At 41.6% G+C, this 15,138-nt stretch overlaps 1 pseudogene; it reads left to right on the forward strand.

The window, feature by feature from the left end:
- LOC135968211 (nuclease EXOG, mitochondrial pseudogene) overlaps nucleotides 1-14,692 on the forward strand; it is a 38,718-nt pseudogene extending 24,026 nt beyond the window's left edge.
- Nucleotides 14,693-15,138: the final 446 nt, after the last annotated feature.

Genomic DNA, 15,138 nt, shown 5'->3' on the forward strand with positions numbered 1-15,138 from the left:
AGCAATGCCATGCTTGGTCGGGGAGGAAGGGAAATCTAAATCCTCATGTAACAGCTTTAAAAATGTTCCAGCTATTGGTTTTAAGCCTATACATTTTCCCCTCTAAAATTCTCTAACTTCTTCTGTTTTATGTTTTTTCCTTCTTACTCTGATGTTTTAGGTGTTTTTAATTTACTCTCAATAGAAGTGCGAAATACTTATTAGAAGTTCTTTAGATCTTGCCTTTAGAATGCATAATGTAAAATTCTAAATTTATAATCAGAACAAAAATAATTTTCCTTTAATTTGTGTGACATATAGTTTCCAAGTATTTTTTCTCTGTCATAACTGAATATCACAACTTATTTCAGGATCAAAATATAGTGAGGAAGAAAAGATATATATAGTGATCAAATCTGAATTTAATTTTAGCATTTTCCCCTGGAGTAAAATAGGGATAAAAAACAAGTCATAAATGTCTATATTCTGGCCATAGTTTAAATAGATAATATTTTCTGTCTTCAGTGAAATTTTCATCTAATATCCAACATTTGTTAAATAAATAAAGTAAATGTCTTAGAGAATAACAGAAATTACGAGGAAAGTCCTATATATAAAATAATGAATTAACTATTGCTAGTTAAATTTATGTTTATGTTTCTTAAAAAAAAAAAAAAAAAAAAAAAGATGGCCGGGTGCAGTGGCTCACGCCTGTAATCCCAGCACTTTGGGAGGCCGAGGCAGGCAGATCATGAGGTCAAGGAATCAAAACCATCCTGGCCAACATGGTGAAACCCTGTCTCTACTAAAAAAATACAAAAAATTAGCCAGGCATGGGGACGCATGCCTGTAGTCCCAACTACTGGGGAAGCTGTGGCAGGAGAATAGCTTGAACCCGGGAGGCGGAGGTGCGGTGAGGAGAGATTACGCCACTGCACTTCAGCCTGTGCAACACAGTGAGACTCTGTCTCAAAAAAAAAAAGTGTGTGTGTATATATATACATATATAAAAATATATATAAATATATAATTTATATAATATATAAATATATATAAAAGTGTTTATATATATATAAAATAGTTATAGTCTATGACTAGCCTGATCATAAATCAGTGCAGCACCTCTCTGGGTCTTAACAGATGCTCCACTTATTTCGCTTATAGTCATCTCTCCTTTAGCACTCAGTCTATTTTGGTGTCCCAAGGTGCTGCTCCTAAGGCACGTCCATCAGCCTAAACTTTCATCATTTTCCCTGGTAGGGTGAGCAGAGGACTAGCATTTTTTAGGCTCTTAGAAATCTACAGGACTCTTATCTACTTCACAACAAAATCAAATGCCATGCAAGATTGTGGTTTTTATATCAACCATCATGTCCACAAAACATAGATAATAGATAATCTATATATATAATTGTATGGACTTTTACATATACTATATATAGATAGTAGTTTGGACTTAAATTAAAATTATTATTACTAAAAGCGGTACCTAATTTCTCTGGTTAATTTTGAGAAATGTTTTATAAGTCTGAGGATGCAATTTTAAAGACAATCCAACAAGTGCTTTCTAAAATTGTCCACTTGGCTCAGATGGGTCTCCATGTTTGAGTGCATTTTAGACTAGTTCATTGAACAAGATAAAAAATATCAAGGATTCAAAATCTCCTGAACACTAGAAGCTTGTAAGTTATTCTCATGAGTATCCACTTGAGAACATTTGCAGGTAAGAGCAAGCATCAAAGGAAGTGTAGTTTGGTTAAAAACAAACAAACAAACATAGGTTGGGTCCCGAAAGAACTGGGGCTTGAGCCCTGCAGTGTCACATACTGGTGGTGTGGGTTTGGGTAGTTACTTAACATCACTGACCTCAGTTTCCTCAGCTGTAAAACAAGAGAACGACACCTACTTGACAGGGTTGATGTGAAGACTAAATAAGTTAAATGGGAAAGCACAGAAAGTGCTCAGCTCAGCCACTGACACATAGAATATATTCAATAAATGGTAACCAGTTTATTAAAAATATATTAAGGAAGCAATATCTAAGGCATGACTCCTATTTATAATGTTGGCTACCATAATCTGGACAGTTGTCCCCTATCTCCTCTGTTCAATCTTGGAAAAAATATTTTTGGGATAAGAAATGGAAAATTTTAAATAGTTTTACACAAACTATATTAGAAAACAAATTAACTTGAATTTAGAAGCAATAACTTCTGTGCATTAAAAGGGGTGCCTAAATATTATTTTCAGATAGTTATATGTGTTTATAATGTTCCTTCCCTGTGCTAAACTGAGGATGAAGGAATAAATTGAATCAAAATACATGGTGAAAAATAACTGGATTCAGAAGACCCTGAGAGACAAAAAAAGAAGCAGATGATAGGAACACTTCATTCCAATCCCTTAAAATGTAATTCTCAGCTTCTCTGTTAGATCAGATGACAAGAGAAACATATTGTCTAGGCTCAGGCTGGCTGGAGATTGATCTGCTGAATGGAGCTAAAAACAAATTTCCAAAAAAATTTAATAGATTGACCTTCCCTATACCATACCAATAAATTTTATGGGAGAAATTACCCCTCTTTAATGAAAGGAATAGATGTTGCTCCATTTCTAACTTAATCAGTGTAAATCACCCGGGAAGGGCAGGCTTGTCCAATAAATGTTCTCCCATAAAATGAATTGCAAAGAGGCTAGACTGTTTAATAACAAGATGAAAATTTCAATTATTTGCGGAAGCTGCATCTACCATATAACAAAAAGCATTATTGCCACAGGAGAAATACTTTCAAGATTCACTGTTCTTTCACTAATATAAATAACTCCTTTTGGGCAGTTCTGATTATTTAGAGTCCAATAGAAAAAGAACATTGGTGGTAATATCTGCTGTAATAGAAAGCAATATCGAATCCTCTTTTCTGGAAGCCTAGGATTGTGATGGCTAGACAATGTTCCTACAATTCATTAAACTGTTTCATGGTTCTTTTTACTATGTGAACTTCCTTAGATTAGTTCAAATTTGAGGAGTTTTTACCTGAGGTTGTTCCTTAAGGATTCTATGTAAAACAGATTTAGAATGGAGTTGGCCTCTTTCTCAGAGCTGAGGGCTTACAGTGGCTTGGGCAGCCCGGGCAGAGACCAGTAAGAAAATTCTTGTGGTAGGAGAGAGGCAGTGACTTGGACCAGGGTGGTGGCAGTGGAGATAAGAGTGGTGGACATATTTTATATATATATACTTTTTTTTTTTGAGAGAGTCTTGCTCTGTCACCCAGGCTGGAGTGCAGTGGCACGATCTTGGCTCACTGCAACTTCTGCCTCCTGGGTTCAAGCAATTCTCCTGCCTCAGCCTCCCGAGTAGCTGAGATTACAGGCATCTGCCACCACGCCCAGCTAATTTTTGTATTTTTAGTAGAGATGGGGTTTCACCATGTTGGCCAGGCTGGTCTCAAACTCCTGACCTCATGATGTGCCTGCCTTGGCCTTCCAAAGTGCTGGGATTACAAGTGTGAACCACTGCACCTGGCCTAGCTATATATTTTGAAGGAAGAGCCAATAGATTTTTTTGCTAATGATTTGGTTATAGATTATGAAGGGAAGGGAAAATTTAGGAATACCACAAAGTTCGAGGCTAGAATAATTGAATGGGAGTGGAGCCATTTACAGAGCTGGTAAACTGGGAGACTGTTAGATTTGGGAAGGAAAATAAAAGTTGACATGATATGAGTCTTCTGTGTATAAGAAACATAAAAAATTAAAATAATTAAAGCACCATCAAGCCTTTGCTTTTGAAAACATGTCCTAAATTTTTTTCCTTGATATAGTATTGTTTTGGTGTAATCTTCAGACCTCCTTTAAACTATTTAACACTTTGATAGCTCTACAGATAATCATAATAGATCATAAAATATTTACTACTCATTTGTATTACAAAGGGTAAGAGTTTATCTTTTATGAAGATTAGAAAAACCTTTAAAAGACAAATTTCCCAAGTTCCATTATTTTGCCCCCCAAAATACAATTAATTACATGCTTTTGAAAATCAATATATTTGTTTCGATAGCAGTAACAGCTGGGATGGCAGGGCTAAGCCAGTTTATTTAACGGCGTAGCTTTTATTTTGGGATTCATTCCTTGTTGAACCTGCATACATATAAAGACTTGGTTTCGTTAAAACAAACAACAAACAAACAAACAACTTCAGGACAGAAATGCTTTTATTTTTAACTCTGAGATTTAACCAGGAAAACGACAATTTTAAAAGCTGAGTTTAGAGGTAGAATTAGTGGCAACTCATTTGCTCAAACAAAAGACAAGAGTGACATCTAGTGTTCATTAGGAGTAGCTGTAACTTGGACTGCTATTTTCTCAATTACAGCAGAAAAACAAATGAGAGGGGGACAAAGGAAAAAGACCACTCTGATAGCCGCAGGAATTTTTCAATAGAGACATAATTCCTGAGAGCTCAGAGAGGGGCACCAGATCTGAATTTAGAAATTAAGGAGTCGCATCATGAAGTAACTACCTCCTGAGCTGATAAAGGAGGAACAGTCACAGGTGACAAGGGCAGGAAGAGCACTGATGTCTTAAGACATGAGTCAAGGTGGGAAATCAAGGAACAACATGATATTATGGGCAGGTTTAACCGCTTGAGATAAAGCAGGGGAAAGTGAGTGCCTGGAAGGGAGGCTAGAGACAGGAGCAAAGCTGAGATCAAAGAGAGTTTGTACTTTCTATGTAATAGGAAGCCACTCAACAGACGGCCTTGCGTGGTGGCCCACCCCTGTAGTACTAGCTACTCAGGAGGCTGAGGCAGGAGGATGGCTTGAGCCCAGAGGCTTGAGGCTGCAGTGAGCTATGGTCATGTAACTGAATTTCAGCTTGGGTGACACAGCAAGACCCTGTCTCTAAAAAAAATAAAGATGAAGATAAAGATAGAAAACAGAGAGACAGCCTGGCAATTCGGATACAACCCTGGCAGCATGTGGGGGATGTATTGGGGTGGGAATTGAAACTAAAATTAGGATGTTATTGTAGTAGATGATGGTTATAGTAAGCAGGAAAAAAGGATGACTCAAGTAATTGGAAGAAAAACAATTAGGTTTGATGGCTGGATGTCACCTTCTTTTAGAGTTCAGATAGATTATTTTTTTATCAATTAACATTTTAAAATTCTATTTAAAAGAGTAAAGTTAGTGGGAAAGATGATTAATTTCTTATTTATTGATTTGTTTATTTTTTAGACAGTCTCGCTCTGTCGCCCAGGCTGAAGTGCAGTGGCACGAACTCTGCTCACTGCAAGCTCCGCCTCCCAGGTTCACGCCATTCCCCTGCCTCAGCAGTATATATACTATATATATTTCACTCAGGAAATATATATAGTATAACATAAGAGCATGAATAGAAAAGACATTACTAATGCTTAGTTTAAAAGAATGATTTGAAGTTGGATATGTTCAGAATATATTAGAAAGGAGATAATTTCTTTAATCTCAAATTATAATTCATGGATGAGGATCAGTATTTCAGAAGTTCCCTGTTGAGGTCTATCTCTACAAATATTCAATGAATACATTTTCTTTTTATTAACTATATTAATCAGGACCCTTTCAGCAAAGGATAGGAACTAAAGTTGCAAAATAGTTCAGGAGTTGCTCATATCCTTTTTTTTTTTTTTTTTTTTTTTTTTGAGACGGAGTCTCACTCTGTCCCCCTTGCTGGAGTGCAGTGGCCGGATCTCAGCTCACTGCAAGCTCCGCCTCCCGGGTTCAGGCCATTCTCCTGCCTCAGCCTCCCGAGTAGCTGGGACTACAGGCACCCGCCACCTCGCCCGGCTAGTTTTTTTGTATTTTTTTAGTAGAGACGGGGTTTCACTGTGTTAGCCAGGATGGTCTCGATCTCCTGACCTCGTGATCCACCTGTCTCGGCCTCCCAAAGTGCTGGGATTACAGACTTGAGCCACCGCGCCCAGCCGCTCATATCCTTTATCCAGCTTCCCCTAATGTTAACTGACATCTTATATAACTTTAGTACGATAACTTGACAATTTTTTATCCCGGAAAAGATGGCATCCTTTCTGAAACATTGTGACAGAAATTCCTAGTCAATTAAGATGAGATGTGACTATTACATTTAATAGCATTTCCTTAGAATTAAAGAATAAATTTAAATCTGGAAGTTCTCAAAGTCAAGGACATTTGACATCTTTGCCCTTTTCCAGTTGTATTTTAGATAAAAAGTTTGCTTGTCTAGATAATAAATTGGGCTGTTTTTCCTTCACTAGAGTACTGATGAAAAGTACCACAATAATTATTGAATAATATACAGGAAATGTCAACAGAGAAATGGAAACTATAAAAAAGAGCCAAACACATATTCAATAACTGAAAAGTACAATTTCTGAAATAAAAACATTTACTGACTGGGCTTAATAGTGATTGGGGATAGCAGAAGAAAGGGTCAGTGTGTTAATCTGAGTTTTCTGAGAAGTAGACACCAAGAAGGAATCAAATGTGTGAGGATTTTTTTATTATTATTGCAATAGTTTTTGGGGAACAGGTGGTTTTCTTGTTACATGGATAAGTTCTATAGTGGTAATTTCTGAGATTTTGGTGCACCTGTCACCCAAGCACATACACTGTACCCAGTGTATAGTCTTTTATCCCTCACCCCTCCCTTCCCACCAAGTCTCCAAAGTCCATTCTATAATTCTTATGCCTTCATGTCCTTATAGTTTAGCTCCTACTTGTAAGTGAGAACATACAATATTTGGTTTTCTGTTCCTGAGTTACTTCACTTAGAATAATGGTCTCCAAATAATGGTCTCCAGCTCCATCCAGGTTACTGCAAATGTCATTATTTTATTCCTTTTTATGGCTTAGTAGTGTTTCACAGTGTATATATACCACATTTTATCCACTTGTTGGTTGATGGACACTTAGGCTGGTTCCATATTTTGCAATTGCAAATTGTGCTGCTATAAACATGTATCTGCAAGTGTCTTTTTCATATAATGACTTATTTTCCTCTGGGTAGGTACCCAGTAGTGGGATTGCTGGATCATATGGTAATTCTTTTTTTTTTTTTTTTTTTTGAGACAGAGTCTCAATCTGTCGTCTAGGCTGAAATGCAGTAGCGCAATCTCGGTTCACTGCAACCTCCACCCTCTGGGTTCCAGCAATTCTCCTAACTCAGTCTCCCAAGTAGCTGAAACTACAGGCACCCATCACCACACCTGGCTCATTTTTGTATTTTTAGTAGAGATGGGGTTTCGCCATGTTGGCCAGGCTGGTCTTGAACTCCTGACCTCAAGTGATCTACCTGCCTTGGCCTCCCAAAATGCTAGGATTTCAGGCATGAGCCACCACGTCCGGCGGAAGCAGGCAATTTTATACATTCTGGGTAGGAGCATAAATTGATGTCCTCTTGGCCGGGTGCGGTGGCTCAAGCCTGTAATCCCAGCAGCACTTTGGGAGGCCGAGGCAGGCGGATCACGAGGTCAGGAGATCGAGACCATCCTGGCTAACACAATGAAACCCCGTCTCCACTAAAAAAAAAATATAAAAATAATTTAGCTGGGCGTGGTGGCGGCGCCTGTAGTCCCAGCTACTCGGGAGGCTGAGGCAGGAGAATGGCGGGAACCCGGGAGGCGGAGCTTGCAGTGAGCCGAGATCGCGCCACTGCACTCCAGCCTGGGCGACAGAGCGAGACTCCGCCTCAAAAAAAAAAAAAAAAAATTGATGTCCTCTCTAAGGAGGGCAATTTGACCCAGTGACTGAACGTATGATATTTATCTTGCGGCTACATTCTGAGAACTACAAAATAACTCTTGGCACAACATGAGCTCTAAGAGACCTGGCCAACTCTGGCGTGGCTTCTGACTGCCTAAAATTGCATCCCTGGGACAACCTCGCTCCCTTTGAGTTCCTGTCTGCGAAAGCTGAAGCTAAGTTTGTTGTAGTCAACACCTAACAATAGGCCCTGACTCCTTCTTTCCTAGAGAATTTAGTTGAAAGAAGCTTACATTTGTAAATCCTTTCTCTGTCCCTTCGGGTTATAGAGCCAGTGCTTTTTATCTGTTGGATTCAACCAACTGTGGATCAAAAATATTTGGAAACAATTGCATTGTATTGAACATGTACAGACTTTTTTCTTATCATTATTCCCTAAGCAATACAGAATAACAATTATTTATATAGGTTTATATTAGATATTACAAGTAATCCAAAGATTATTTAAAGTATACAGGAGGATACATGTAAGTTATATGCAAATATGACACCATTTTGTATCAAGGATTTGTGCATCTGGGAATTTTAGTATCTTTGGGGGTCCTGGAATCAATCCCCATGGATACCAATGACATATGTACATATCTCATATAAACTAGGCATGTCATTGTCAAGGACCTGAAAGCTACTCCTTTGAAATGTAACCACCAGGAAGGGTACGACCTGTCTCTCAGTCTGAGGAGAATCCTAACTTCAATAATTGCCAGCTAGTAGGCCTGGCGTGGTGGCTCACACCTGTGATCCCAGCATTTTGGGAGGCTGACGTGGGCGGATTACTTGAGGCCAGGAGTTTGAGACCAGTCTGGCCAACATGGTGAAACCCTGTCTCTACTAAAAATACAAAAATTAGTCAGGCGTGGTGTTGTATGCCTGTAGTCCCAGCTACTCAGGAAGCTGAAGCAGGAGAATTGCTTGAACCCAGGAGGCGGAGGTTGCAGTGAGCCAAGATTGTGCCACTGCACTCCAGCCTGGGTGACAGAGCAAGACTCTGTCTCAAAAAAAAAAAAAAAAAAGTCAGCTAGTAGACATAGCTGGACTAATCATATTTATGCTCACCCACATTTTTTTGCTTTTTTCTGAGACAGAATCTCACTCTGTTGCCCAGACTGGAGGTGCAGTGGCATGATTACAGTTCACTGCAGCCTCGACCTCCTCAAACAATTTGGCTCAAGTGATCCGCCTGCCTCAGCCTCCCAAGTAACTGGGACTACAGGTGTGCACCACCAGGCCCAGCTAATTTTTGTAGTTTTTATAGATGGAGTTTCACCATGTTGGCCAGGCTGGTCTCAAACTCCTGAGCTCAAGTGATCCATCTGCCTTGGCTTCCCAAACTTCTGGGATTACAGGTGTGAGCCACTGCAACAGGTTGACCCAAATTCTTACCTACTTTTTGTAATTTTTCACTTCCCTGACTGTTTGAGCCCCTGTTTATTCCCCTTCCTCTCTCCCTTATTCTTTCATTAAATTGCTCAGTTACCTCTGGATAAGTTGGAATGGAGCTCACCTCTTTCAGCTGTCAGTAGTTACTGAATAAAATCTGTTTTTATTACTTTAATGTCTGTCTTTGATTATCTTTAGCAATTCACACATGTTGAAAATGACATACAGGCTGGGTATGCTGGCTCATCTCTGTAATCCCAGTACTTTGGAAGGCTGAGGCTGGAGGATTACTCGAGCCCAGGAGTTCAAGACCAGCCTGGGTAACATAGTCTCTACAAAAAAAAATTGGCCAGGCGCGGTGGCTCAAGCCTGTAATCCCAGCACTTTGGGAGGCCGAGAGGAGCGGATCACGAGGTCAGGAGATCGAGACCATCCTGGCTAACACGGTGAAACCCCGTCTCTACTAAAAAAAACACAAAAAACTAGCCGGGCGAGGTGGCGGGCGCCTGTAGTCCCAGCTACTCGGGAGTCTGAGGCAGGAGAATGGCGTAAACTCGGGAGGCGGAGCTTGCAGTGAGCTGAGATCCGGCCACTGCACTCCAGCGTGGGCGACAGAGCGAGACTCCGTCTCAAAAAAAAAAAAAAAAAAAAAAATTACCCAGGCAGAGTGGTGCACAGCTGTGGCCCCAGTTACTTAGGAGATTGAGATGGGAAGATCACTTGAGCCAGGGAGGTTGAGGCTGCAGTCAGCCATGATTGTGCCACTGTACTCCAGCCTAAGCAATAGTTAGACCCTGTCTCAAAAGAAAAAAAGAAAAGAAAAAAGACCGGGCACAGTGGCTCACACCTGCAATCCCGGCACTTTGAGAGAACAAGGCAGGTGGATCACCTGAGGTCAGGAGTTCAAGACCAGCTTGGCCAACATGGTGAAACCCCATCTCTACTAAAAATACAAAAATTAGCCAGGCATGGTGGCGCATGTCCATAATCCCAGCTACTTGAGAGGTTGATGCAGAAGAATTGCTTGAACCTGGGAGGCGGAGGCTGCAGTGAGCTAAGATTGTGCCACTGCACTCCAGCCTGGGTAACAGAGTGAGACTCTGTCTCAAAATAAAGAAAAAAAGAAGAAGAAAGAAAGAAAGAAATCAAGAGAGAAAGAAAGAAAGAGAGAGAGAGAGAAAGAAAGAAAGAAAGAAAGAAAGAAAGAAAGAAAGAAAGAAAGAAAGAAAGAAAGAAAGAAAGAGAAAGAAAGAAAGAAAGAAAGAGAAAGAAAGAAAGAAAGAAAGAAAGAAAGAAAGAAAGAGAAAGAAAGAAAGAAAGAAAAAGAAAGAAAGAAAGAAAGAAAGAAAGAAAGAAAGAAAGAAAGAAAGAAAGAAAGAAAGAAAGAAAAAGAGAGAGAGAGAGAGAGAGAGAGGCCGGGCGCGGTGGCTCAAGCCTGTAATCCCAGCACTTTGGGAGGCCGAGACGGGCGGATCACGAGGTCAGGAGATCGAGACCATCCTGGCTAACACAGTGAAACCCCGTCTCTACTAAAAAATACAAAAAACTAGCCGGGCCAGGTGGCGGGCGCCTGTAGTCCCACCTACTCGGGAGGCTGAGGCAGGAGAATGGCGTAGACCCGGGAGGCGGAGCTTGCAGTGAGCTGAGATCCGGCCACTGCACTCCAGCCTGGGCGACAGAGCGAGACTCCGTCTCAAAAAAAGAAAGAAAGAAGGAAAGAAGGAAAGGAAGGAAGGAAGGAAGGAAAGAAGGAAGGAAGGAAGGAAGGGAGGAAGGAGATAGTTCATCATAGGATTGTGATAGTCACAGATTTGTAACACCTTTGAATTTGTAGGAGTCCATCAAGAGGGGCCTGCTTGAATAAAGCATCATAGCACATCTATACAAACAGTATTATTCAAACATAAAAACAAGGCACTTTATGAAATGGTAGAAAGATTGCCAAGATTTGTAGTCAGATGAAAAAAGGTGCAGAACAGTATGTATTGTCACTATTATTTGTCTAGAAAAAGAAAGAAAACAGGTAAATATCAATTGTATGCCATTTATATACTGGAAGGACACTAAGATACTGAAAACAGTGTTTACCTGTTATAAGGAGACAGCAATTACTTCTGGAAGGGCAAGCAGGCACCTGAAATCCAGAGGTGGGCAGAGGCAGACACAGCTCATGCTTTGTTGGGGAGCTGCTTCCTGGGCAGCTGATCCTGGACTTCCAGGAGGTGCTAGACCATGGCAGGTGGCCAGAGCCAAGAACAGGCTTGAAGGAATGAAAGGGTAATTTCTTTTTTTTCTAGATGGAATTTCGCTCTTGTTGCCCAGGCTGGAGTGCAATGGGACGATCTCAGCTCACTGCAACCTCTGCCTCTGGAGTTCACACCATTCTCCTCCCTCAGCCTCCCAAGTGACTGGGATTACAGGAATGCACCACCACACCCAGCTAATTTTTTGTATTTTTAGTAGAGATGGGATTTCACCATGTTGGTCAGGCTGGTCTTGAACTCCTGACCTCAAGTGATCCACCTGCCTCGGCTTCCCAAAGTGTTGGGATTACAAGTGTGAGCCACTGCGCCCAGCCTGAAAAGGTAATTTTTTGCAGAAGGCAAAAATCAACAGGGCCAAGGTTAGTGGGCCATGAAGCAGAGTGACAGAGCTGCAGGCAGAAGATTGGATTATATTTAATACTCTCCTTGCTCCAAAGTTCTGGAGAAGCACCAGAAAGGGAAATGCCACTTAGCATGTGGGAGATCTGCTGAACCCAACTCCATGTGGCCAGGGTATCCTTATTACAGATTATAGCACATTATTGAATGGTCTCTATGGAGGGGGGATGAAAATGCACCGCTTGGATTTCCTAATTCAGGGAAGACAGTTGGCAGGTAACCCCAGCTGCTGCTCCCCAATCCCCTTCCAGGTTGCAACACCACCATGCTCCCTAGGCTGCTTTCCAGTGAAGGACGGGGTATGGTTGTGAGTACTGGTTCAGGGTGCTCCTGTAATGGATGGCTTTGGCTTAAGGTTTTCCCACTGGTCTGGTGAAACTTTCTTAGAATTGAGTCCCTTTCTAGTCAAGCTTTCTTCTTTCCCCACTCACCTTTCACAGGTGTCAGATCAGCTCCACAAACTGAAGGCCCTTCCTGCCCAATCTGCTCCCCTTGTCCCTCCTGGGCATTTCTCCCGATCTACCTCTTGCATCTCTAATATTACCTGTGGAGTACCTGCTTGTCAGAGCACCTGAAGTCATACACACTCCTTATTTTACACTTCTGGTTTCCTGGCCTCTTCAAATATTTGATTTTATTTTTAATGATTATATTCTGAAATCGAGATTTTATTGAAGTTTAGAAAGAGACTGGAAAGAGATCTTATTTAAGACCCACTAAGTAGTGGATTCTATAGGATACTTGGAGTTCACCCAAGGGATTCTCATCAATAATTAAGGAAGAGAACTTTGCAATGGGAGCTCAGAATTATTGACATTACAGGTGTTATTGTTGATAACCCACTTCTCATGCCCAGGTTTTTAGAGAAGAGGACCCCACCTGGGTCTCTTGGTATATTTATTCAGTTCTTTCATCTCTACCACAGTTACTCTAGATGGTTCCAGAGTGGCCTCACTCTTTACTCAGAATCACCATTCCCAACACTCAGATTGATGTAGTCTGGCCCACTCTCCAGACTTCTGCACTCAGGAGGATTCCCCTAAGGGCTTTCACTTTCATTATCCAGCTCTGGTCATGTCCCTCCCTCCACCCATCCCCACAACTGTCCATCAGATGTATCCAGTCATGAAGAGAGTTCAGTTCCTTTTCCACAAGACTCTTGGACCCCATTCAAATGTGGAAATACGCCTAGGCACATGTTTAACAGTCCCCAGACATTCCATTTAAAGCAAACATGTGGCTGGGCATGGTGACTCACACCTGTAATCCCAGCACTTTGGGAGGCTGAGCGGGCAGATCACCTGAGGTCAGGAGTTTGAAACTAGCCTGGTCAACATGGTGAAACCCCATCTCTACTAAAAATACAAAAATTAGCCAGGCATGGTGGTGGGTGCCTGTAATCCCAGCTGCTCAGGAGGTTGAGGCGGGAAAATTGCTTGAACCTGGGAGGGAGGTTGCAGTGAGCCGAGATTGTGCCACTGCACTCCAGCCTGGGTGACAGAGCGAAACTCTGTCTCAAAAATAAATAAATACATAAATAAAGCAAATAAGTGGTACTTTGGGTCAGATAACTGCCAAGAGTATTACTTCCCACCTCAGAGGCGTCTGGCGTTTTTTGAGTGGCTGCATGGTCAGGGCTATAGTGGGCACCATGGGATGCAGGCTCATAGCCCTGCAGTTCTTGCGGAGTCAGGGTGTTGAGGCAGTGGTGGCAATGAGGGAGCTGGATGAATCTGCAGAAAAGGTTCCCTTGGGACAATTTGGATTCCCTTTAACTGGAACAGAGACAAGGTGATGCAGACAGAAAACACTGTATATTTAAATCTGGTCCCAATATCCCTCCAACCTTCAGTGCCTTCAGCGAGGACCATGTTGGAAGCAAGTAGTCCTGAGGACACACGGCTCCAGCTGGAAATAACAAATGTTCAAGTAAAGGCTGAAACCTTTTACCTTTCTACTATTGTGCCTTGGGGTGTTATAATAATTCTGGATGTTGGAACAGAATAGAAATGTTCTGTTGAGAACTGACAGAGAGGTTTGAAGATATTTGGGTAGTATCTGGGCCTTTGACCTTACCTCAGACTAGAAGTGATGGAAAGAAAATAGGTACCAGGTGATTGGTGAGAACGAGGTGGCAGTCCCCTCACACCTTTATAAGGTGATCCTGGCCCCCAGTTTCTACTGAACTTATGCCACTAAGGGCCTTTGTGATACCCAGTGAAGCCACTGGCTTCCAATCCTAGTTAACTGGATTCCAAGTGAGCCTCTGAGACCTAGAGAAGTGATGTTGTCAGAAGTGATGTTTTTTCCTCGTTTGGATAGAACTAGTGATGTCAGAAATACCTGCTCTGTGGTAAGCACCTGGATTTCTAGGGGTTCACTGTACCTGAGTACAGGAAAGATTGAAGAAGCCAGATCAGCGCACAGACTGGAAAAAATCCTGGAAAATTTGAAGAATGCAGGGATTGAACCAGATGATTACTTCATGAGTCCCTGTGAGAAGAGACTAAAAGAACTCAAAGCTAAGGAGCAGTCAGGAATCCAGACAAGAGAGCCATTGTGGTTTTCATCTCAGAACTTGTGTGACATTGGCCAGACGCAGGGGTTCACGCATGTAATCCCAGCGCTTTGGGAGGCTGAGGCAGGCAGATCAGTTGAGCTCAGGAGTTTGAGACCAGCCTGGCCAACATGATGAAATCCCATCTTTACTAAAAATACAAAAATTAGCCAGGCATAGTGGTGCGTGCTTGTAGTCCCAGCTACTGGGGAGGCTGAGGCAGGAGCATCACTTGAACCCAGGAGGCGGAGGTTGGAGTGAGCTGAGATTGTGCCACTACACTCCAACCTGGGCAACAGGGTAAGGCTCTGTCTCAAAAAAAAAAAAAAAAAAAAAATTTGGTTAAATAAATAAGTAAACAAGAACATGTGTGATATCATCTGTAATGAAGCAGGCATGCCCTCCTTATACTAATATATTGTAGTGGCTTTGCTTTTTTTTTTTTTTTTTTTTAAGACATGGGGTCTCGGTCTGTCACCCAGGCCGGAATGGAGTGGTGAGATCATAGCTCACTGCAGCCTCATACTTCTGGGCTCCTCAAGTGATCCTCCCGCCTCCACTTCCTGAGTAGCTGGTACCACCCACGTGTGCCACCACCCTCAGCTACTAGTGACTTTGCTTTAAAGAAATGGTGGAATCCTAAATTTACAAGTAAAAATTCCCCTAAAAGATGAAAGATGTACAATTTTTTGGTTGGTATTTTATTTGACTTGGGAACTAATTGTTGAGGAAGCTATGACACCTGCAGATGGAGGGCTGATCTTGTATGAAG

The sequence above is a fragment of the Macaca fascicularis genome, chromosome 18 (assembly GCF_037993035.2).
Source record: "Macaca fascicularis isolate 582-1 chromosome 18, T2T-MFA8v1.1".
NCBI classification, from domain to species: Eukaryota; Metazoa; Chordata; class Mammalia; order Primates; family Cercopithecidae; genus Macaca; species Macaca fascicularis.